The sequence below is a fragment of the Acomys russatus genome, chromosome 3, assembly GCF_903995435.1.
Source record: "Acomys russatus chromosome 3, mAcoRus1.1, whole genome shotgun sequence".
NCBI classification, from domain to species: domain Eukaryota; kingdom Metazoa; phylum Chordata; class Mammalia; order Rodentia; family Muridae; genus Acomys; species Acomys russatus.
Window position 1 is genome coordinate 7,944,608 of NC_067139.1, and position 22,416 is coordinate 7,967,023.

Genomic DNA, 22,416 nt, shown 5'->3' on the forward strand with positions numbered 1-22,416 from the left:
TCCTTCTGTGTTAGCCTTGGCTGTCCTGGACTCGCTTTGTAGGCCAGGCTGGCCTTGAACTCACACTGCTCCTGCCTAGAGAATAACAATGCCCTGAGATGGAGTGTAACTCACATCCCACTTGCTCTGACTTTAATTCATCCTTCCTACTAATCTACACTGCGATGTAATGATAATTCGGTTCAGATTAGGTCAGGAAATGACGCAGACGGGAAGAGTAGCAACTGACTCTCCTTTGACCTCTGTCTGCCCACAGAGAAACCGGTAGCAAGCAGCGCAGTAGCGGATTTACTGTAGATTTTACAATGCTGGAAACCCTCCCATATGAAAAGCAAGCAGGGACACTGGATCCAAGGTCCCGTGGGAAGAGGAGAGGAAGGGGGTGAGGGTAGGAATGGACACTGTTACTAGGTGTGAGCACGTCTTACTCCCTTCATTCCGTCCATCTGCGTCACATATCACAGGCTTTCACTTCACACCCCCTTTTCCAGTGCATCAAATAAAGTTAGGGGTATCAAAACCCGTAGTTGGAAAAATTGTCAGGAGCCTCAGGATCAGGGTGGAAAACGTCAGCATGAAGGTGCAACAGGACTGCCAATTTCATTGCCAGAAAGAGAGAGCGCTACCGCAGTTGGTATACCAGAAGTACTCGGTCGGGTCCGTACAAACCTTGCCTCAGATTCAAGAAATCTCTCACTATCCTTTGGATGCTGAGGTGGGGCTAGCTCGTCTGTGGGGCAGGGCTTAGCTCCCGGGTCACCCTCACTCCTGGGGTGGGGCTGGTTAGGTGTCATCGTCTCCTCCCCAGCCCTCCCCGCAGGCATTCCCCCCCATCCCGTTGCCCCCACCCCCACTCCACCCCACCCCGTCACACGCACTCCAGCCTCGCCTCCCCCCTCCCCCCTCCGCCCCACTTAATCCTTTCAGTAGGGACAGAATTTTCATTGTAGCACTCCGAATATAAACAGGAACTGAATAGTTTCCTTAAGAATTGATTATTCTAGTTGAGGTAGATGTGTGTCAGGGTGGCCGAGTGGTCTAAGGCGCCAGACTCAAGCACAAGCTTCCTCTGTCGAGGTTTCTGGTCTCCAAATGGAGGCGTGGGTTCGAATCCCACTCCTGACACTTGCCTTTTTATTTTTCTTTTGTTCTTACACCATTCATAATCTCTATTGAACCCGGCAGGAGGGACTGTTTTTGATGGTATTACCTGGTTTTGCACCTTCCGTTTTCTTTTTTTTTTAACTTAATATTTTGATCCATTCTTTTGTTGTTCTATTTTGTGTCCTTGAACTCAAACTGATCCTTCTGCCTCAGCCTTTATTATAGCTAGGAAAGTCCTAACTATGCCTAAGTTTCTTAGTGTTTATTTCCGATTATTCCTTCTGGAGATTCATTACAATTTTGCACGTGGTTGATTCAATCACATAAGACAACACGATGCTCTGGTTTTGTTTTTGTTTGGGGTGGGGTAGTATTCTTCCAGCTGACCTCCATCTGAGTTTAGGAAGACCTGGCTGATGTGTGAGGCTGCCCAGCTGTTTCCTTCGTTCCCCCTTTCTTGTTTATAATTACTTTTTGTTGTTGGTGTGCCGTTTTGGTGAAGATTGTACTAAAGTTCTTTTAGATTATGATAAATTCTGGGTTTAGTCTATAGCTCAAGGGCAGAACACTTGCCTAGCATACATGAAGCTCTGGGTTCAAAAATAAATCTTGTGGGGACGGCGATCGGCCACAGCCTGGGGTGCTAACAGTGTCCTCCTGATTTGCACTGATTTCTGCACACATCATATTCTGAGTCTTTCACATCTTTACTTTGGACCAATCATAATCTGAGAGATCCGAGGTGACTGAGGGAGAAGAGCCTTCCACATAGTATAATTTGGATGTCACTTTCTCCTGACATCATTGTACATCTGTATCTTCCTGTTTCAGTTTTGTTCTATCTAACCTCTCCTGTGGTCTTTTGGGACATTATGCTGGAAGACTTTTGGAGTTGGGGTGCAGTTGGGGTGCGAGCGGGGAGAAGCACCTCCCAATATACGTCTGCAGAGAATTTAGGGGTCTAATTGTTCTCAAGCTTCAAGTAAATCTGCTTTAGTTCATGTTTTTCTTCATCTCCCAGTACATTTTCATCTTGTACCTGTGTCTTTTTAAGATTCTTTGGTATAAATCCGGTTGGCTCTACAATATCTATTACAACACATTTACCTAGTCCTTACTGTTCATTTCTTATATACAGGGCAATCCTTGATTATACCTTATAAATGGGGACCACACAGTGCATGATGCTCCCGTCCTTTGTAGTGCCAGTACTGAAGGACTCTTTGGACGAACAGAATGTATGAAATGGAACCGTGCTCTTGCTGCTGTGGCACAAACTGACTACAGTCTAACCCGGTGGCTTTCGAGCTATAGGTTGCAACATCTTTGACTATCCTCTATCTCCAAGAAACATACTGCAATCTTTAAGATGATCAGATTCACTTCTGAGAAACCCCGCCCACACTTAAGTGTGTATTGGTCTATTTCTTTCTTTTTTTGGGGGGGGGTGTGGAAGGAGGAGGTTTTCGAGACAAGGTTTCTCTGTGTAGCCTTGGCTAAGCATATCTCTCTGAGACTATCTGTGCTTAAATCTAAACCAAAACCTTTTCATAATACATTCCAATTTTGCTTCATAAAACAAAATGTGAGATGTTTACAATACAGTAGTAGTATAACCAGTCTTTGAGATATTACATATTTATATAAAAAATGAGATACTTCCACATATCAATCCATATCACCACACAAAAGACGACAGTATGTATTTATGTATGTGCCTACTTAGTATCTTTATAACACATATTCCTAGAAGTATTATCTAAAATATTCTAAGAAAAATTATCTAAAATATTTATTGAACATGCATTAATATGTACATTTCCAGGAAGAAGCACAGGATACTTCAGACAAGGCACCAGCCAATGGAATTAAGGAAATAGTGTTTTAGAATGGATAAAGATCACTTGGGGTGATGCAAGGACTTTCATGGATCCTTGTTTTTAAGTCCCAGTATATTATAGGTATAAAAGCATATTGAATTTGACTTTAGTTTTTGAGATGAAATCTTTCTTCTGCCAAGGAACCCTTTCTATGTTAGAAGTGCATGGGGAATTTCCTGGAATTTGAGTAGGTGGAAAGCAGACATTGTAAACAAATAAAAGAAAAAGAGAAGGAAAGCTTTAAGTATATAATATAGTTAAGTAATATACACAGCTTCTCAGGGAAATCATTTGGGCCCTGAGTTTTGCTCACTCAGTGGCAGTGTTCAGGAGAATAATAAACGCTGATGCCTGCAGCAGAAGGGAGAGAAAATGACACTGGTTTTATTGAGCGCTGAGCGCTGACTGCAAGGTCAAACGCCTTTCATAGGCAAAACACCATCGACTCTGGCGGGACTCGAACCCGCAACCTTTGAATCTCTTGGCCACGCTAGAAGTCCAATGCGCTATCCATTGCGCCACAGAGCCTACTCGTGTAACATTAGATTCTTAAGACGTCTCAGTATTTACCTGTATATCAATGCATTGTATCCTATGAACAATGTTGTCCGTTTTTGTAATACTTCACACAGAAATGTGCAAGAAGCAGAACACAGGGTCCTCGGCAAGACTTTTTGCCATTTTCCCAGGCATATTAACACCGAGAAAGTTTGATCAGGGATCCACCTCAACTTTCCGAACTTGGTGGCACACGTCTGTTAACTCAGCACTTGAAAGACTAAGGCAGAAGGATTGCTGCGAGTCCTGGTCCGTCCTGAGCTACACTTGTGAGGCCTGGTCTCAAAGTAAAACAAAGAAAACCACCCCAAAGTCACCACCCTTAACTCATCTAGTCTGGCCTCTCTAGTTCCAAGCTACGGATCATTTATTTTGCTAACGAGATCCGAAATCGCTTAACTCGCGCGGTCGCCCAGCTAAGTCCCTTTCTTCGGGCTTCGAGATTTTCTTCGGTTGCGTCTGAGCTCTTTAAAGAGATCCTCTCGCGGTGTGCTGCACGGGGCTCACGGAGCAGCTCGGGAGATATCCCCGGGCGAGGAGTTACACTGCGTTCTGGCAGCGCTGCACTTTGCCAGGCGGTGGCTGAGATGAGATGGGATGCTCCTACGGAGAAACACGTTTCAGACTCATCTCTGCAGTGTTCGCGCGCTCTTCCCACAGTTAGTTTAGAATAAAGATAGGTGGAGCGGGCGCCGGATATTGAGAGTGAAGATAGATGGTGAAGCTTCGGGACCTTTGTTTCTTCACTTTGGGGCCCCGCCACAGGCGACAGAACTCTCTACACTGTGCTCTTCTCTCGCCGTCATTCTTGCCACCCTTTTCATCTTTTTGGACCCCTTGCCTACCGCTCGCGATGACTTCCCTTTGTTTTCCAGCTGATGGGAGGAAAGGAATGGACAGTAACACAGCATAGAATATGAAGTGCGCAAGAGTGAGAATTAGAAGGGAGCCGGAGAGCGGCGTGTGGTCCCTAAGTAATAGCGGTACTTTCCGCACTTTTTACACTTCCCGGATCCGTAACAAATACTTTCAAGCCTTTTGATTACAGTCTAACACAAAGGCGGTGCATGTTTTTTTTTTTTTAAAATATGGTTGTTAATTTTGCTTAAAGAGTCTTATGACTCTTGATGAAGGGCCGTGTCCCCTTACATCTCCTTGGTTTTCTATCTAACCTCACTCCTGCTTCGGGCTCAGTGCTTACAAGTGTTCCGGACTTATATACCACTGACTGCTTGAGATCTAAGGCTTCCAATGAACCTATTTTGAAGTAAAATCCTGTTGGAAAAGAGACTGCTGGGTTGGCTGTTTCTAGCGATTTCGATAACCTCTGGAAAGTGAAGACCCCTTCACGTTTGCAAACGCTTTTCCCAACACAGTGAAAGGAGGGCAGCGGTACATACTTGGGAACTGAGGACCCGGATGAGGATGTACGCGAACAGAGCAACCGGAAGCATTGGCTTCCTGAAGTCGTTCAGCGTAAAGCTATGCTCCTGAGAGTTCTAGCAGAATGTTCCCTTCCAGGCTTCGCCTCACAAGGCTTGAGCCCTCGCTGCTGCCGAGACAGACTTGTTTCCGGTTTTGAAGACTTGCCCACCCAGTCCTTTTCCTACTAGAGCCAGATGACAAGTAGACCCTAAATTTTCGGAAAAGGAATCTGTGACGAGCGCGTTCACTCTCCAGTCCACATCAACCTGAACAACGTTCATTTACTATAGTGAGTAAGCTTCACCACAAGGGTAGTCGTGGCCGAGTGGTTAAGGCGATGGACTAGAAATCCATTGGGGTCTCCCCGCGCAGGTTCGAATCCTGCCGACTACGTGTGGGTCTGTTTTAGCCTATGTGTCACTAAGGCTGAGTCAAGCCCAGCTGGGAAAACACTGTAGCTTGAAGTAAAACTCAATTCGTCTCCATACTTTCTACTCTACAAGAGATAACCTACTCTACAAGAGATAACCAACTTGCTGATTTTTTAGTCTCGAGCATAATAATCAACCTTAGAGAAAGTGTACTGGATCACTAGATACTTATGTGAAGGAAAGAATATTTCATAGCTGAAATTGCAGTTACACTTAGGAAAAAAAGAAAACAAGAAAGAAAGAATGAAAGAAAGAAAGAAGGAAGGAAGGAAATCTCTCGAGAGTGGGGGAGTGGACAGGACAGCAAAAAGCCTGCGCAGGCAGCTCACATCTGTAATTCTAGCTTTCCAGAGTCAGAGGCAGGCAAGACTGTCCTGTAGACTGTCTCAAACACAAACACAATGTTTCTAGGTATTAAATCACATGAAAAGCTTAAAATACTCAGTCCAATTCTAGGATATCCAAGAATACTGAAGCAGACAAAATAAATAATTTCTCAAGGGTTTTGTTCGAAAGGATGACGCCAGTAAGCATGTATAAGGAATTTTGACTTTGAAAACGGTGTGTGGCAGCACACTCCCGTAAGTTCAGTTCTTAGGTGGAGGAGCGGTGAGGACAGGGAGCTCAAAGACAAAACGCAGCTCAAAGACAAACAGGGCAGTAGAAGGCCAGCCTAGGCCAAAGGCTGCCACAAACAGGGTAGTCTAGCGTTCCTACTCATCACTCATTATAATGTAGAGAACCTGCTACCATGTGGTTCCATGGTGTAATGGTTAGCACTCTGGACTCTGAATCCAGCGATCCGAGTTCAAATCTCGGTGGGACCTAAGCATTTTCTTTGTTTAGATTTATTTGTTTGTCCCTGTTATGTTAGAGGTATCCCTAACACGACCCGAACTCTGTAAATTATCTATATTACCTCTGCATGCTGGGTCTCCTGACCACACTGTACTGGGGTTGAGATAGAATGTCCATGAAATATAATGAATTTTACGTGAAGAAGAAAATTTGCTACTGAAACAAGAAGTAAACCAAGAGTACTCTGCTCTTTGGGATAAGGAACCTGGCTTAGCTTTAGTTTTCTAAAGGTGAACTTTTCTAACAGTCATGTATTTGGGATCTGGGTTTTGTTTATCTGGTTTTTTGTTGTTGTTGTTGTTGTTGTGTTTTTTTTTTTGTTGTTGTTTGTTTGTTTTTTTTTTTTAGTGTTAACTACTTGAGATCTCTCAGATAGAAATAGTCATTTAGTGGCAGGCTGGCTAATGCAGCCCTTCATCCTCAGAGCTGTGAAGACTCTTGATGTTCTGGTAAAAGAGATATTTCCAGAGACTAGCTTTCTGGTTTTGTCAGAGTCTACATCCAACCACTGAGATATGGTCTAAAGAACTGTGAACTATGGAAGCAATTCAGAAAGCCTGAATGGCTATCCATTTTTTAGCATTCTACTACGTTTTGGAAATCCACCAAATAAAAGTTCTGAAACTAACAAAAATAAGCGAGATGTAAGTATACATTGCTGAAATGAGGTGAATAGGGGATGCACTTTAACAAACTAATGCTGGTTACTACAATGTACTTTGGATTTTGTAAAATCATGTGCTTTCATGACATCATTTCATCTGTCTTAATCAAGGAAACAGGGGCAGGGAGCAGGGTCCATGTTCACACGGCGTTGGGGAATTAGCTTTCTTCAACATCTGTTGCTTTCTGCTCCTGGATACTGTCTGTGTCTTCAGCACTGTTTCTGGTTGCCTTCCAGAAGCAAAGTTTGTAAGGTGCTTAAACATGGATCGTTACACATTTTCCTCAAACACCAGTTTATGGGACTAAACTGGTAAGCAAGTCTGTAAAAGAGGACATCTTTGTCATACAATGTTAGCCAGAAGCCAAATCTCTGCTTCCCTTTCTAACAGATTGCTGCTTTTTATAATTCAAGTAATTTGCAAATATGGGATGTGCTTCAGGGAAATATCAAACAGCAGGCCAAGACTTTAAGTGTGTGTGTCCTGTGCCCACTTGCAGAAGATGCACAGTTTGCTGTCTATAAACAACAGATGCTTGTTACGTTACAGGCAGAACGAATGGATGAGAAAACAGAAAAAGCTAGCCTCAGTTTTTTCTTCAAAGTTTCTTTTTTTTTGTTTTGTTTTGTCTTTTGGGTTTTTGGTTCTTTGTGTAGTCTTGGCTATCCTGGAACTCCCTCTGTAAACCAGAGCTGGCCTCAAACTCACATAGACCCACCTATCTCTGTCTCCTACAGGCTGGAACTAAAGGCATGCACCACCACTGCCAGGCTCTGGTCTGTAAAATGGAATTGGAACTACTAAGAGGGCTTTTAACAATAATGCTCAGCTTTTATTAGATCTCAATAAAAAGATTCTTGTATTTCTTCTGAAAGTTGGGTGTCATTTAAGATAAGATAATTTTTGTTTACATGTGCATAGCTAAATCAACTGTGCAATACACTGATGGCTGTGCAGCACCGACAGAGATAAAACATCATCTGATGTCTGAGTAAATACATTCAAAATATGTGTGTGCATGCCTCTGTAATGTGAGGTCCCACTGAGGGCCTCACACATTAGGCTTGCTGTGCCAATGCACTACATTATTAGCATCTAGACTCAGATCCTTTCCTGCGTATGTTTAATTATTTTATAATTAAAGACTGACAACCATTTGATTTAAGAATACCTCATATAGTTTTAAGCTTTCTTTTTCTACATACGTATGCAAGACTAACTATGAAGTAGACCTCAGGTAATACAGCTTAATTACAAAGTAATACAGTTTAAATACAAAACTTAAAATTGTGAGGTTTGGGCTCAGTGGTGGAACAATGCACACACACTCAGGCATGCACTCGCACCACATATTCACACAGGCATATATACCTGTACTTACATAGGCATGCACGCTTACACACTCATACACACACTCATGGGTATTCTCTTGCATGATACACTCATAGAAACATATATGCATGTACACAAACACACTCATGCTCACAGGCATATAACACACACACACACACACACACACACACACACACACACAGAGGTAGAACTCATAGAACTGTCTCCATTCCACTCCCCCAAGGATGATTCTTTAAAAGATAATCCCAATGAAGGAGATTGGAGAGATGGCTTAGTGGTTAAGATCAGTAGGTGCTTTTCCAGAGGACACGAGATTGGTTCCCAACATCCAAACCAGCAGCTCCTACCTCAGCTGCAACTAATCCAGCAACCTTTACTGGCGTTGAGGACGCTGGCATATACAGCTACATAGCAAATTCAAGGTCAGACTGCTCTAGCGGCCCTATCTAAAGAACTAAACAACTCAGAAGCAAACAAAAACAAAGGGAAACAAGTGGACAGAGCTTCCCTCTGATTCACGGAAGTCATTCCTCCAAGTTTACAGTTTACACATATTTATTCCAGAGAACCAATTTTAGTCCCCGGAATACAAAACGAAGCACAGGATACGAAGTTCCTGACTTGTATGTGAAGAAAGGTAAAATAAATCATGACAGTTCCTCTCATTATCTCACTCTACCAACAGCCCAAGTCTCCGACATAAGAAATCAGCCCTGCTAGTTTCACTTGATTTGTTGAAATTTGCGTGTCTTTAATCATTTGTCATTTTCTTAGGCAAGACAGATCAGTATGGTCAGAGTAAAAAATCCTCGGAAATTCGGAGTTCCTTGCTCTACCGGGCTCCAGGGTCTCGGGACGTTTCTTAGCTTACTCACAGTGAGTAAGTACTTGAACAGATCTGAGAACACAAGTCCACCCCTCTTCCCAGCACCCCGCTCCCTCTGCAGTCTAAGGGCAGCGAGGATTGTAGGTTTAGATCCGTGTTGTCTCACTTCATTCTTCTTGCGCCATGTGCTGGCTCTTCTAGCTCAAGGCTGCTTTGTGTGGTCTTTGAACTGCAGATCCCTCTCTGCGGATTCCAGAGAATGCGTCAGGAGCGAGGAGTCAGCCTCTCAGAGGAGGCCTTCTGTCTATTGCAACCATATCTGGGTTTCTTTTATTTCTCGGTGTGCACCAAGAAGTCCTTTGTCCATAGACCTCAGTGGAAGCTGCACCTATCCATTAGTTTATATTAATACTTCAGAGATAAGGTATAACAGGTAGTCGTGGCCGAGTGGTTAAGGCGATGGACTTGAAATCCATTGGGGTTTCCCCGCGCAGGTTCGAATCCTGCCGACTACGGTTTTACTAAGAACCAGTTCAGCGAACTTCGATCAGGTCGTTCTTTACTTCGTTAATTCTTTGGGATTAGAACAACAAATCTTTCCACTGTGGCATCCTGTACTGTAACTCCTGATGATGTTAGGAGCAACACATGTACAAGGAGTCTCTGAAGCAGCGAGAATGCCGCCTGCCTAAGAGAGATGTTTGAAGATCTGAATTGAATACTCTCTCCACGTGATACTGATACAGTGAAAACTGAGAACATAAAGTGATGTGATAAAGTAGGATCTACTAAATTCAGTTTAAAATAGTAATTTACAAAAAGTAGAATTTAGCTAGAGGTGTACTCTGGGTTCTGCCAAACTGCTATCTTCCTAGAAGATTCTGAGTTAAGTTTTCGTGGGTACCTCAAATGCTGCCTATCAAATCTTATTTTTCAAGTTCCAGTTGTTGTGTGGCAGTTTCCTAAGAGAACCTCATCTCAGAGGTGAGACATTGCATCCTGCAGGAAAGCTTTTTAGCTCAGGCAGTAAATATGTCAAAGACTCTCTTAGGTAAGCAGAGTTGCCTAGAAGAGGCTGAGTTAGCCTAGCTGCCTGGGAGAAAACAGACCAGCCACGCTACCTGAATGAAACAGAGATCAGCTGAGCTGCCTAAAAGAGGGCCAAGCTACTCGTGCTGCCTGCAACAGCCTTTAGCTTGACAAGCTACTTACAAGCCGCTCCAGGTTCGCAGCCTTCGAGAGCTGTCACCCATGCTGTGGTGAATACACCTGTGTCCGTGTCTCCCCAGAGTTAGTATTATACAGCAGCCACAGACTGCCATTCCAAAGGCTTCCCAAGCTTACATACAACACAACTCATGCCACAGGTCAGAAGGGCTGCACAGGTGAAGGCAGCAAGAAGCAAAGATCCGGCGACTGCCCAAGAACTGTCAGAACTTGAATAGCCCTCTAAGTGGGCTCCGAGGCCCTCTGTCAGGAAAGCTGTTCTGGGTCTTCTCTGCACTCCCACTCAGATCTGGCTCTCTAGCCTTGGTCTGGGGTGAGAGGTTGCAGAGCACTGCTGTGTAGGCTCGGGAGCAGGGTCCTAGCAGTGCCCATAGGATCTTTGAAGGTAGGATTGCTTTTATAAAGGAAATATCAATTGTTTCTCTAGGGGTCAGTCACCCGCTTGCTCAAGATGCTTTTCAGTTCACCAGGAGTCCCCTGACATTGGACTTTCTCAGCCTCGGCGTCTCTGTCTGGCTAAGATACTCTTTACTTACTAACCCTCTAAGTCAGTTGTGGGAAAAGTTAAGTCCATTTCGATGACAGAGAATTGTAGTTTTGTCACACATGATAGAAAGAAGCTGAAAGTGCTATAATGATAGCACTAGGGGTGGGATGGATGTGAGGCAGAAGAACGGGTTATGAGTTCAAAGCCAGCCTGGGCTACACAAGAAGTTCTAGACTAGCCTAAATTAGAATGTGACCTTGTCGGAAAGGAAGCGGAATTACTATTTCTTCCTAATTTTACCTTAGGAGACAAGACTTCAATTGTCTGGTGGTTCAGAGCTGACTCAGCCCTTCCTTCATGGCCCATCACATTCAGGTGACCAGTGTCCTCACTTCTCAGAGGACAAGAAGAAACAAATGCAATCTGAAGCATAGGAGTTAATAAAGATGGTATCGAATTTCTGCATGAGAGAGAGAAGAGGGCTTGAGCACTGAGTGAGCAGCAGGTAATCACTTGTCACGGAAGAGATGAGAACAAGGCTCTGAGAGCACGACTCAGAGACATGTGAGAGGACATAACCACTTCAACATTCATAAAGGAAGATGGACTGCAACTTGTCAATAGTAGAAGACTGCTTTTTTTATTTTTTATTTTTTTTTTTTAAAGAGGGGCTTTTATTGTGCAGCTTTGCCTCTGCCTCCTGACAGCTGGCATTAAAGTTGTGTGGTCACGGGAAAATGTTTTTTATAAAAGTATTTGGCTCTGAAGATGAAAGAACTAGGTAGGGAGCAAATTATAACACATGTTCACCCTAGTGCTAGGCAAACCAGTCAGCCCTGGGGGAGAAGAGACAGAACAAAAGACACTTAAGAAAACAATGAGAGTCAAAGATTTTACATGCAGTTAGGGTGTATTTGTGCCAGACGAAGTATTATGCATGCAGTAATTAAAAGAAGTGGGTCTAAATTTTACCCTATGGATGAATATTAAAAAAAAAAAAAAAAAAAAAGAAAGAAAGAAAGAAGGGGGGCTGGAGAAATTGCTCAGAGGTTAAGAGCAGCACTGGTTGCTCTTCCAGAGGCCCTGAGTTCAATTCCCAGCAACCATATGGTGGCTCATGATGGTAAGATCTGGTGCCCTCTTCTGACACACAGGCATGTACACAGGCAAAACAGTGTATACATAATTAATAAATAAATCTTTAAGAAAGAAAGAAGGTAACTATTAGAGATGCAAAATGAAACGTATAACAAATTATCATTCACATAAAATATAAGTCACATCCATATGTTCTTTGCAGGAAGTGGTAAATTCTATTACATATTTCATAGAATAGATTAGAGGCAAATCATTGTGAGAATAAAGAAGAACGAATTAAGAGCAGGAGTGGTGGTGCACACTTACAACCCAGCACTTAGGAGCCTAAAGCAGTATGCTCACTTCAATTCCAAGACCAGCCTAGGTTCCAGACTGAACCTCGTCCGGGGATTTTTACATAGACTGAAAATGGTAATGTGCCTTGAACCTGTGGAACGTAGCAAACCCAAACACCTGCTCCAAAAACACAATTCGTGAAGATGGCTTTTCCGCAGACTAGTACTTATTCGCAACAGCAAGGGAGAGCAAGGGGCGGGTGGTGGTGGTGGTGGAAGTCACCAGATCCTCCGGTGTACTTTAGCTAAATGACTTGGAGAGGGCTGAAGGAGAGAGGCTGTGCTCCAATTGGAAGGTATTCGAAAGCAGGTATATTAATTCATCTCACTATAGAGACAGAAAAGAGTGAGGACAAAGCTAAAGTCAATGGAGACAAGCTCATCGGATGTCCCCATGTTAGCTGCTAAAGAGGGAGGGTTAGTGGCTTTGAGTAATAATAGTCATCAGATAAGCACTCAGAAAAATAGTCATCAGAGTCCCCAACCCTTCTACCTCCCATCTGTAGATCATCTCAAAACATAACAGGGCCTCTATGTCCTCTGACTTACCAGTCAGGCAATTTCAAATTTTCAGTATTTTGTTTTCTGGGCCTGCTTATTCATCTTGTTGTGTTTTATACACATATATAAATTACTTTCCGTGGTTGTTGCAGGGAGAGGAAGAAAGCATGCAGCTACAGGTTATTCGTAGGGGAGAAACTTGCTATGAACAGCATAATGTGCACAGAAAATAAGATTGTTTTCAAGTGTATGGTTTCATTTATTTATTTACAGTGCTGGGCATGCTAAGCACCTATCCATTAGTTTATATTAATACTTCAGAGATCAAGGTATAACAGGTAGTCGTGGCCGAGTGGTTAAGGCGATGGACTAGAAATCCATTGGGGTTTCCCCGCGCAGGTTCGAATCCTGCCGACTACGGTACCTTCTTATTAAATGGCTGTAACATCTATGACTAACAAGTACCTTCTTATTAAATGGCTGTAACATCTATGACTAATAGGTTCTTTATGGGGCTCAACATGTGTTCACAACAACAAACGCAACTCATTACTACCTGAAAGACGTGTAAAAGGAGTTACCTCATAGACTAGGGGATGTTTTCTTTTTCCTATGAAGAGCCCAGGTATGTTTTGCTATTGACAGTGATGTTTGTTGATTTCCTTACTTTGTTTTGAGACAGGTTCTCATCCTCTCAGGCTGCCTTCAACTCCCTCTGTGGCCTTGAATGACTGATCCTCTCACCTCTGTTTTCTTAATGCTGTGATTATCAGTATTAGCTACTGTTGTTTTTGTTTGGTTTTCTGTTTTTATCTTTGGCTAATTGTTTTCTAATTTCTAATGAATCATAGGTAATTTGGACCCAGTTTGTCTTCTTATTTATATACTTAAATTAACACATCCAAAATTCATTAATTAACACATCTACTTCAGTGAAGCTGTGTGCACCTGAACTAAAAGTTCCAGAAGCATTAGCATCAGTGTCAGTGTTCTCAGTTTTGTTAGGTGATCACTCCAGAATGTAATCAGGTTCCGAGGCGGCGTCCTTTACACTTCTCATCCCTCCTCTTGCCCATCCATCCCCATTTCTGGCTCTTTCTTCTGCATATTTCCCTCATTTTCTCCCGTTGTGCACCTGCTCTGCCTCCTCTCAAATGGCCTTCCATTCTTTCCCCCTTCTTTATTTTCTGTCTTGACTCTTCCTCCCCTGATAATTCCCACTTGAGCTCTCTTCTCCTCTGCCCCTCCTCTAAGACAAGTTAGAGCTTCATCATCATGCCCAGTCCATATGTGGAGCCATCTAGATGGACATCATCTACCCAGGTAAAAGTGCTTTCCCTTCATGTGTTGTCTGGCATTCATTCTATTAAAACAGTAGAACTAAGAGGCTGAGGCAGGAGAATTGTCTTGAGTTCAGGGCTAGCCTGGACTACAATGCATGCCGTTCTCAAACAAAACACCACCACAAAAAGACAGAAACAAATCGGCGGTTGAGGTTACAAGGTCCACCAGTCAAAAAGAGAGATGTCGCCGATTTTAAGTATCATTGTCACCTGTATGATAACCAAACTGATTAATGTGCTTGATACCAAAAACCTTGTAGCAGAGGATGGTTTCGATCCATCGACCTCTGGGTTATGGGCCCAGCACGCTTCCGCTGCGCCACTCTGCTGTATAGTTAGACCTCCTGAAGCTGATGTGTGGTTTCTTCAATGGTTGAAGTTTAATCCAATAATTTGTTTTCTGTCTTCAGTAAACCTCTTTCACGCAGTCTTCATACTTTTTAAATTTAGGCTTTGTGATCCAGACCTGTCCCAGATTGCCAAATGAGCTCTCCTGAGTCGGAAATCAAGAGCATGTAGGCTGAATCAAGAACGACTTCGCTGGGTTTAGACTTTCTCCGGGTTCGTTACCAGCACACCTTTTTGCCCGCGATTGTCGTCTCTTCAGGGGAGAATCTTGCAATGTCTTTCAAATTTTAAACAGTCTCGCCCTTTCTACCAAAACAGTCTCCTCCTCCTACAGACTCCATTTCCCTCCGTCCTCCAGGCGAGGCGCCTCTTCCCACCAATTAGACAAATTTATTTCATGTACAAGTGCTTCAGCTAAACTGCTGGCTCGGCCAAATAATCTATGTCCTCAGAGGCTGAGGCAGGAGGATTGCTTTGAGTCCCAAACCAAGGTAGTTTACAGAGTAAGACCTTATTAAAAGAGAAACAAATATATGTTTAAATTAAATACATAATAATAGATTCATGTCACCATTGAATGTTTAAAACGTTACATTAAAAAAATTCCTACGTACAAAAGAAAATTAACTCTATACTATTTATTTATTGCCATGCTGGGGATTTGGATCTTTCCGTTTTTCAGTCATATAGAAGCAAACAGTATTTACTTTTTGTACACTTTACATTTGACACTCCTTACTTATGCAATAAGCAGGTTAGGTAGGATTCTAAATGTCTTACAGAGGGTGATTCCCTAAGCTTCATCCTGGGAGGACCCAATCCCACTACCACAGACAGGTTAAAGAAGGGTGTGCCAGGGTGAGGTGTTTTGTTTTGTTTTTGTTGTTGTTGTTGTCTTTTTTAAGAGTGAGGTTTTTGTTTAGAATTCATCACGCACGTTCCTTTTCTTTCTTTCGTTCCTCCATTTCTTTTCCTTCTTTCCCTTTTCTTCCTTCCTTCCTTCTTCCTTTCCTCCCTCCCTCCTTTCTTCTTTCTCTCTTTCTTCCAGAATTTTTACCAAACTTCTGAATGTTTTTAATCTAGTTAGGTAAGATTTTGTAAATTCAGAGTGCCAAAAGAATTACCATCTCCTTAATTTCTTGGTCACAACTACACAAGTTACTGTTGTGTTTAAATAAAATAGCTGTCATTAAATGTAGATTCCCCTTTCAAGGTTTAGTCAGGAATAGAATTTACAGCCCCCATTTTCTGCTTTTTGTTCTTTAGATGACTACAGAGCTAGCAGTCCAAACTGGCAGCTACATCGTGTCCAAGGACCAGACTCCTTAACTTGATGAGCTGGTAAAATGAAGGCAGCTAGGTAAGTGTGGCAGCCCAGACCTGCTGTCCCAGCATTTGAGAGATGGAGACAGGTATATTGGCCAGAGAGAGAAATGTAGGAGTTCCAAAATGAAACAAACCAACAAGTAGACAAACAAAAAGGAAAGTCCACTTACCAAGCTTGGTCTCAGTATTGGTGATATCCATGCTATTCCTCCCTCAACTGAGCCAGGCTTCAACAGTCACTGCTAAAATACGTGTAATAGCAACAATTCTTAAAATAAAAAAAAAAAAAAAACCACTCAATGTATTTATTATTATTATTAATCTAAGAAATAGGAGTTTCCTACTTTTTCCTGGCTGGCCAGGATTTCTTCATCCTACCTCAAATTCCAGAGTATCAAGATATCAAGTGTATACAATTACCCCTGCCTAGAACCATGGATTTTGTACTATTAAAATAAAATTTAGAGCATCCAAAATAGTGGAAAGGGCCACGTGGTGGGGGTATATGCCTCTAATCCCAGCACTTGGGAGGCATAGGCAGGCGGATTGCTGTGAGTTCGAGGCCAACCTGGTCTACAAAGCGAGTCCAGGACAGTCCAGGCTACACAGAGAAACCCTGTCTCGAAACAAACAAACAAAGAAAGAAACCAAAGTAGTGGAAAGTTCTACAGCTAATAAGGTGGGTGCAATGTATTGTGATAAAATATACTCCAATGCAGACTTTTAACAGATTAAACAAACAAAACTCAAACACTATAAATGGTTTGCTTCTTATGAAGTAAAAGCAATGTGTGTGTGTGTGTGTGTGTGTGTGTGTGTGTGTGTGTGTAGACAGTCTCGTGTGTCTCTGCTTGCTCTGAAATTTGTTCTGTAGACCTCAAACTCACAGAAATCTTCCAGTCTCTGCCTCCAGAGTGCTGGGTAAAAGGCATGTGCCAACACACACATTTTGATACAATATTTATTATTTTTAATTATTTTTTGCCTGATTTATTTTTATGTATGTGGGTGTTTTGCCTGCATGTATGTATGTGCACTGCATACATGGGATGACTGAAAGAGGACATCAGATCCCCTGGAATTGAAGTTACATATGGTTGTGAGCCACTTGGTCGGCGATGGGAATTGAACCCAGGATATCTTGAAGAGCAGCCACTAAACCATCTCTCCAGCTGTAAAACAATATAATGTGTGTGTGTGTGTGTGTGTGTGTGTGTGTGTGTGTGTCTGTGTGTGTCTGTGTGTGTGTGTGTGCCTATGTGTATGTATTCATGTGCACCATGTGTGTGCAGAAGCCCAGGGAGGTCAAAAGACAGCATTAGATCCTCTGGAAGTGGAATTACCAGTGTTGTGAGCTATGTGGTGGGGTAGGAATATTTAGGACCTGGTCCTTGGTTAGATCAGTGATTGCACTTAACCATTAAGCCATCTGTACAACCCCATTCATACATACTTTAAGTTAAAAATATTATACTGTACTTGGTTTCAGTTTACCATTGTGTATAGAATTAATACCATGGGGAAGAAACAACAGCAGAAAAATGAGATTGGGCTTTGTTTGTTCATTTTTGTTGGCAATTTGAGAGTTCCTCAGCCCTCAGACCATGAGAAACAAATAATTTGAGCTGCCTACTCTGTAGAATTTGCTATTCTAATACAACCCAGATAACCTCTTGAGTTTCTACAATGCTGGGATGCAGGCATGTTTCCTAAGCTTTATTAGATTTCTTCTTTCCAAAGAGACAGTGGAATAAGATTTGTGTGGAACTGCTCCTGCTATGCAAGGTGCTGGTGATACAGGACTTAGCTGTGGGATCCCATACAGGGAAATATAATTCTGACAAAATTAATTGGAAGAAGTATATGAGAATTAGGTGGTGCAACATCAAAAAGTGATCAAACTCATCCCATGATGATGTGTAGAAACAAAGGAAGACATCGCAGGTCCAACAGAGTTTGTCTACACTTATTTTTAATATTTGTAGCCTCAGACATGACATGGTGCTAAGCGAAAAGTCACATTATTTCCAGCAATGTGGGTTCCCGTTTGACAGACATAGGACTGAACCATAGTATATTCCTGTAGTAGAATATTTTACAGTAGCAAACATATGACAGAAGGGATGGCTGCAACACGTAACAAAGCAGTGATTTTAACAAAGCATAGCAAAGGAAGACAATAGGACTCCCCGAATGGTATCCAGCCCATAAACTAGAAATGATAACGATGTGATAACTTCTGAGCTTTTTTTTTTTTTTTCTTTCTTTCTTTGGTGTCCTTGATGGCCTGGAACTCACTAAGACCAGGTTGGCCTCAAAGTCACAGAGATATGCTTGCCTCAGCCTCTCGGTAGGGAGATCAAAGGTGTGCGCCCAAACTGGACTTATATCTTTGGAGACTCTGCAAATTCTTTTGTCTTGTCATACGTTACAACAAATTCACATACTTACAAAAAAAAAAAAAAAAAGATAACGAACTTGCAATAAGAGATATGAAAATAAAACACACCCTTCCCTGGAGACTAGGTCTCATGTAGCCCAGGCTAGCCTCGATCATCTCTGATCTTCATGTGCTCTAAGAAGTGGACCTACAGGAGAGCTCCGCCATCCACATCTAAGGTCTGTGAGTTCTGTGGGACATCATCAGGATCGGCAGTAATCCTGCCGTTGTATCCTAATGTCCTAAAAATGGCCAAAGGGATAACGCAGCTACTTATTGGTTTTGTTTTACTTCAAGTTTCCACATGGTGTTCCAGTATTATTCATCCTCCTGATTCTTCACTTAATATGAATATATCTTACAATTATGCCCTCCCCAGGTGAAAGCGGAGCAACCACAGCAAATTCGGGGTTCTGCAGCTGGAGGCATAAAATGCTTTGTTCTCTATAGGCAAAAATGTCTATGCAGGAGAATGTGTGTCTCAGCATTTGAGTCCTGCCGCGAATCTGTTACATTTCACAGTGCAATAAATCAAAGGATATGCTCAACTCAGTCCAGAACTATCACAAGTCTCAGACTGTCTCTTAGGATGGAATCAGGCAATGTGTTCATCAGTAGACGAATGGATAAAGGACCTATGGCGCAGAAACATAATGAAGTTTAACTTATATAATAAATAAACATGGAATCATGATTATTGTAGAAAAATGAATGAAGCTGCAGGAATTTAAAGAGATATAAGCCAGACTCAGAATGACAAAACAAAGACAGAATCTAGTTTTAAATGTGTACCCATGTTTATATGTATGCTTATATGTTTGTGTGTTATGTCATCAAAGTAGAAAGAGGACTATGAGAGAAAATAGCGATCTTGGAGGGTGGGTTTGGGGTGGTTAAGTGGAGGGGGGAGGATGAAAAAGAGAGATAAATAACAAACTATAATGGAACTGATTTATTGACTTTGAAAATTAATTTGAGGCTGGACGTGATGGCTCACGCCTTTAATCCCAGCACTTGGGAGGCAGAGGCAGGCGGATCGCTTTGAGTTTGAGGCCAGCCTGATCTACAGAGTGAGTCTAGGACAGTCAAGGCTACACAGAGAAACCCTGTCTCAAAAAACCAAAAAGAAAAGAAAGAAAGAAAGAAAGAAAGAAAGAAAGAAAGAAAGAGAGAAAATTAATTTGAGACCCTCTAATTGTGAATGTGTGTGGGCTGAGGACAGGTGAAAGTAGTGGGAACCAGCAGGTAGGAGAAATAGTCCTTTAGGGTTTAGAATTCAGAATATTTATTCTAAAAGTAAACAGGTTCCACCGAGATTTGAACTCGGATCGCTGGATTCAGAGTCCAGAGTGCTAACCATTACACCATGGAACCCTACATGGTAGAGTCCTGGGCTGCTAACTGATGAGATATAGTTCCATTGCAGAATTCAGATAATTTCCTCTATCATTTAGGTTTTGAGGCAGCACACTTTCCTTCTCAGTCGTGCTCCGGGCTCTTCCTGAAAAGTGGAAGTGCGAATCGCTCTAGACAAGGTAAGGCACACCTGAATTCCCATTCTCCAGCGACCCCGCCCCCTTTACAACCCCTTCCCGCCCCAGTCTTCCTCCAATGCTGTGCGGACCCAGGAGGGCACAGACGGCTGCACGGTGGCCTCTGTGGACTCAGGAGCCTTTGTCCAGTTCCCAATTTAAGGGACAATTGTGGAAGTTTACTTCCATCGTGAATGACTTGTGGACGCTTCTTAGGGGGCGGAGAGGTGTCATGTCCTAGGAGGACTCCGCCTCTTGGCAAGCTAAGAGTAAAACACAACAGAGAGCTACAACATGCGGAACGTGAGGGAGTTCGCCTGTAATCCCGCAAGCAGGATGCTGAGGAAGGAGGATTGCTGCTAGTTCAAGATCCGCGAGGGCTACAGAAAGTTTAACTGTAAGTCTGTGTCTCTAGACACCTCTGAGGAAGCTTTGACTTGCTCTTTTGGGATTTAACTATGTTTTAGTTTTCACTTTCTACAAGGAGTAAGGAACCATCCTTTTATGCTTGTTTGGATAGTCTCTTTTGGAAAACCTCCTGAAATATTTTTGCCTCTTTTTATATTCCATGATAATTATGTCTTCTCATCAGTTACTTGTTCACATCTCTGGGCCTGCCTGTGTTTCTCTAGATCTGTATTTGGGATGTAACTTTTGTTCAGCAAATGTAACGCAGTCAATTCTCTGACTCCTCTGCGCTCACTTCAGGGCGTCTACCAGTGAGGAACACCATTCATGCGAGAGAAGCACTGGTGTCATAGTTGCACGGACCCAATGACACTTTTCTTCTGCTTTGGAATTTGTTGTATTAATCCAGGTTGCCTCTCAGAGGTATTAACTGTTAGTTTTCATCATTCTGTGTGCATTGCAGTTGGGTTTGCTTTTGCTGTGACTAATATATTTTCACGCTGATGGCCAGTTGAAACATTCATACATTAATTTCACGTTTGTTTTAAATCAAGGGATTGCATGGGTAGTTCCACTTAGGATGTTTCCTTTCCGCCCGTCTGTGGATTTCCCTGGGCAAGAGCCACACATTATGGATCACTGTGGCTTTATGGTAGTTATTTTCTGCTCCGAAAGCTCTTCTTTGTGTCCATTGTGTTTTATGTGCATTTAAAAGTACGTTCCTGGTGTTAGTGAGTTTACTCAGGTCACCCAGGCAGCTAAAACAAGCACATTTGCATAACAGTGGGCGGCACAGTTGAATGAACTTTAGGGCTGGTTCCCAAAACTAACGTGGGCCCTTAACGTACCTTTCTATGCTGCTGACTCTTACTGGTTCTAAGACCAAGACAATTAACAGTCCTAATTTGTTGTATTATAGCTTTACCAAAATAGCCTCTCTTATCTCCCCGTCGGGGAATCGAACCCCGGTCTCCCGCGTGACAGGCGGGGATACTCACCACTATACTAACGAGGAAGACGGACACAAAGCGTTCTTGTCTACAGCTAATGAAGTTAAGCATGTCTTACTCTTATCTGCCAGCTTTCGTGCACTGGGAAAAGATACACTAAAGAACAGAACTTGAAACATCCCTATATTGTAGAATTCTACTAGCTGGGCAAGAGGGTAGATGAGTTTGGTGAAGAATTCCAGTCAGAATGATTTACTTTCTTTTTGCCCTTCTGCAATTCCAGATATTGTAATTACCCTGAGCTGGCAAACGTGTTAAAAAAGAAAAAAAGTGTAAAAAGTGCGGGAGTCAAACCTGCTGTTGAAAGACCCCAATGACCCAGAGTTCATCACCTTAACCACTTGGCCACAACCATAACGCTCCAGATAATTGTATTATTCCGTGATAGAGATGAAGGAGCACAAACCATTTTTAACGGTAGAAGGTCAGATTCTTTAATGACACACAATTTTTAGGATAAAAGATGATTTGATCATAGAAACAAGCCCCCGCTGGTGCCCCACCCCCACCCCCGACCTCCACGCCACCGGAACAATCGAGAGCGGTGGCATAAGCCCGGATGGAGCTCACACCTGTAACCCTAGCATTCCTGAGGCCAGGAATCCAGGCAGGAGTCCAGTGAGGGCTTTGGAAACTGAATTCAGGCCCTCTCTCTAGCCTTGAACATCTTAAGACAAACAAAAGTGTTAAGCAAGGCGTCACGCACCTTTAACCCCAGCACTTGGGAGGCAAAGGGAAGCCAATCTCTGTAAGCCCAAGACCAACCCCGATTACAAAGCGAGTACTTTGACCATCTAATTGCTCCCCCCCACCCCCAACAGGCACTTTGTTTGTAATACGCTGGTATGTTTTCCCTTGTACCTTGGAAACAAGGGTCCCCAGATGAGGTGTTGGGTACACTCACCTACTGAACTTTCCGAAGCGGCGTCGGCGGGAGAGACTTCTCTCTTAGCTATGCCTGAGTGTTGGCTGGTTGACTTGGTTAGTTCTGGCTTAAAAGCAGGGAGTCTTAGGGTGAACTCATTGCAGGAGGCATTGCACAGGACTTCAGTTTCTGAACTATCTTTGTAGAAAGTCTGAGGCAGAGTGACCTCTTTTCCTCCTTCCCTCCTGTCTTCTCATCATTTCCTTTTCTTCCGTACTGGGGTAATTGAACATAGGAACTCGCTTTCACTGAGTTACCTCAAGAAGAGATTTCAAAGGCAGGAAAGAGACGTTTCCCTCAAAGGAAAGATGGTCTGGTTTTAGGCAAAATAGAACA

At 42.8% G+C, this 22,416-nt stretch overlaps 9 non-coding genes across 9 annotated transcripts; 5 read left to right on the forward strand and 4 right to left on the reverse strand.

Annotated features, from left to right (window-relative positions):
• Nucleotides 1–1,019: 1,019 nt before the first annotated feature.
• Nucleotides 1,020–1,125, forward strand: Trnal-caa (transfer RNA leucine (anticodon CAA)). Its single transcript has 2 exons — nucleotides 1,020–1,057; nucleotides 1,080–1,125. It is a non-coding gene; the product is annotated as a tRNA-Leu (tRNA).
• A 2,301-nt stretch (nucleotides 1,126–3,426) lies between these two features.
• Nucleotides 3,427–3,512, reverse strand: Trnar-ucu (transfer RNA arginine (anticodon UCU)). Its single transcript is given in 2 exon segments — nucleotides 3,427–3,462; nucleotides 3,476–3,512. It is a non-coding gene; the product is annotated as a tRNA-Arg (tRNA).
• Nucleotides 3,513–5,278: 1,766 nt separating this feature from the next.
• Trnas-aga (transfer RNA serine (anticodon AGA)) lies at nucleotides 5,279–5,360 on the forward strand. Its single transcript has one exon. It is a non-coding gene; the product is annotated as a tRNA-Ser (tRNA).
• A 793-nt stretch (nucleotides 5,361–6,153) lies between these two features.
• Nucleotides 6,154–6,225, forward strand: Trnaq-cug (transfer RNA glutamine (anticodon CUG)). The gene has a single exon. It is a non-coding gene; the product is annotated as a tRNA-Gln (tRNA).
• Nucleotides 6,226–9,533: 3,308 nt separating this feature from the next.
• Trnas-uga (transfer RNA serine (anticodon UGA)) lies at nucleotides 9,534–9,615 on the forward strand. Its single transcript has one exon. It is a non-coding gene; the product is annotated as a tRNA-Ser (tRNA).
• A 3,471-nt stretch (nucleotides 9,616–13,086) lies between these two features.
• Trnas-aga (transfer RNA serine (anticodon AGA)) lies at nucleotides 13,087–13,168 on the forward strand. Its single transcript has one exon. It is a non-coding gene; the product is annotated as a tRNA-Ser (tRNA).
• Nucleotides 13,169–14,348: 1,180 nt separating this feature from the next.
• On the reverse strand, nucleotides 14,349–14,420 carry Trnam-cau (transfer RNA methionine (anticodon CAU)). The gene has a single exon. It is a non-coding gene; the product is annotated as a tRNA-Met (tRNA).
• A 5,087-nt stretch (nucleotides 14,421–19,507) lies between these two features.
• Trnaq-cug (transfer RNA glutamine (anticodon CUG)) lies at nucleotides 19,508–19,579 on the reverse strand. The gene has a single exon. It is a non-coding gene; the product is annotated as a tRNA-Gln (tRNA).
• Nucleotides 19,580–21,088: 1,509 nt separating this feature from the next.
• On the reverse strand, nucleotides 21,089–21,160 carry Trnad-guc (transfer RNA aspartic acid (anticodon GUC)). The gene has a single exon. It is a non-coding gene; the product is annotated as a tRNA-Asp (tRNA).
• Between the last annotated feature and the right edge of the window lie 1,256 nt (nucleotides 21,161–22,416).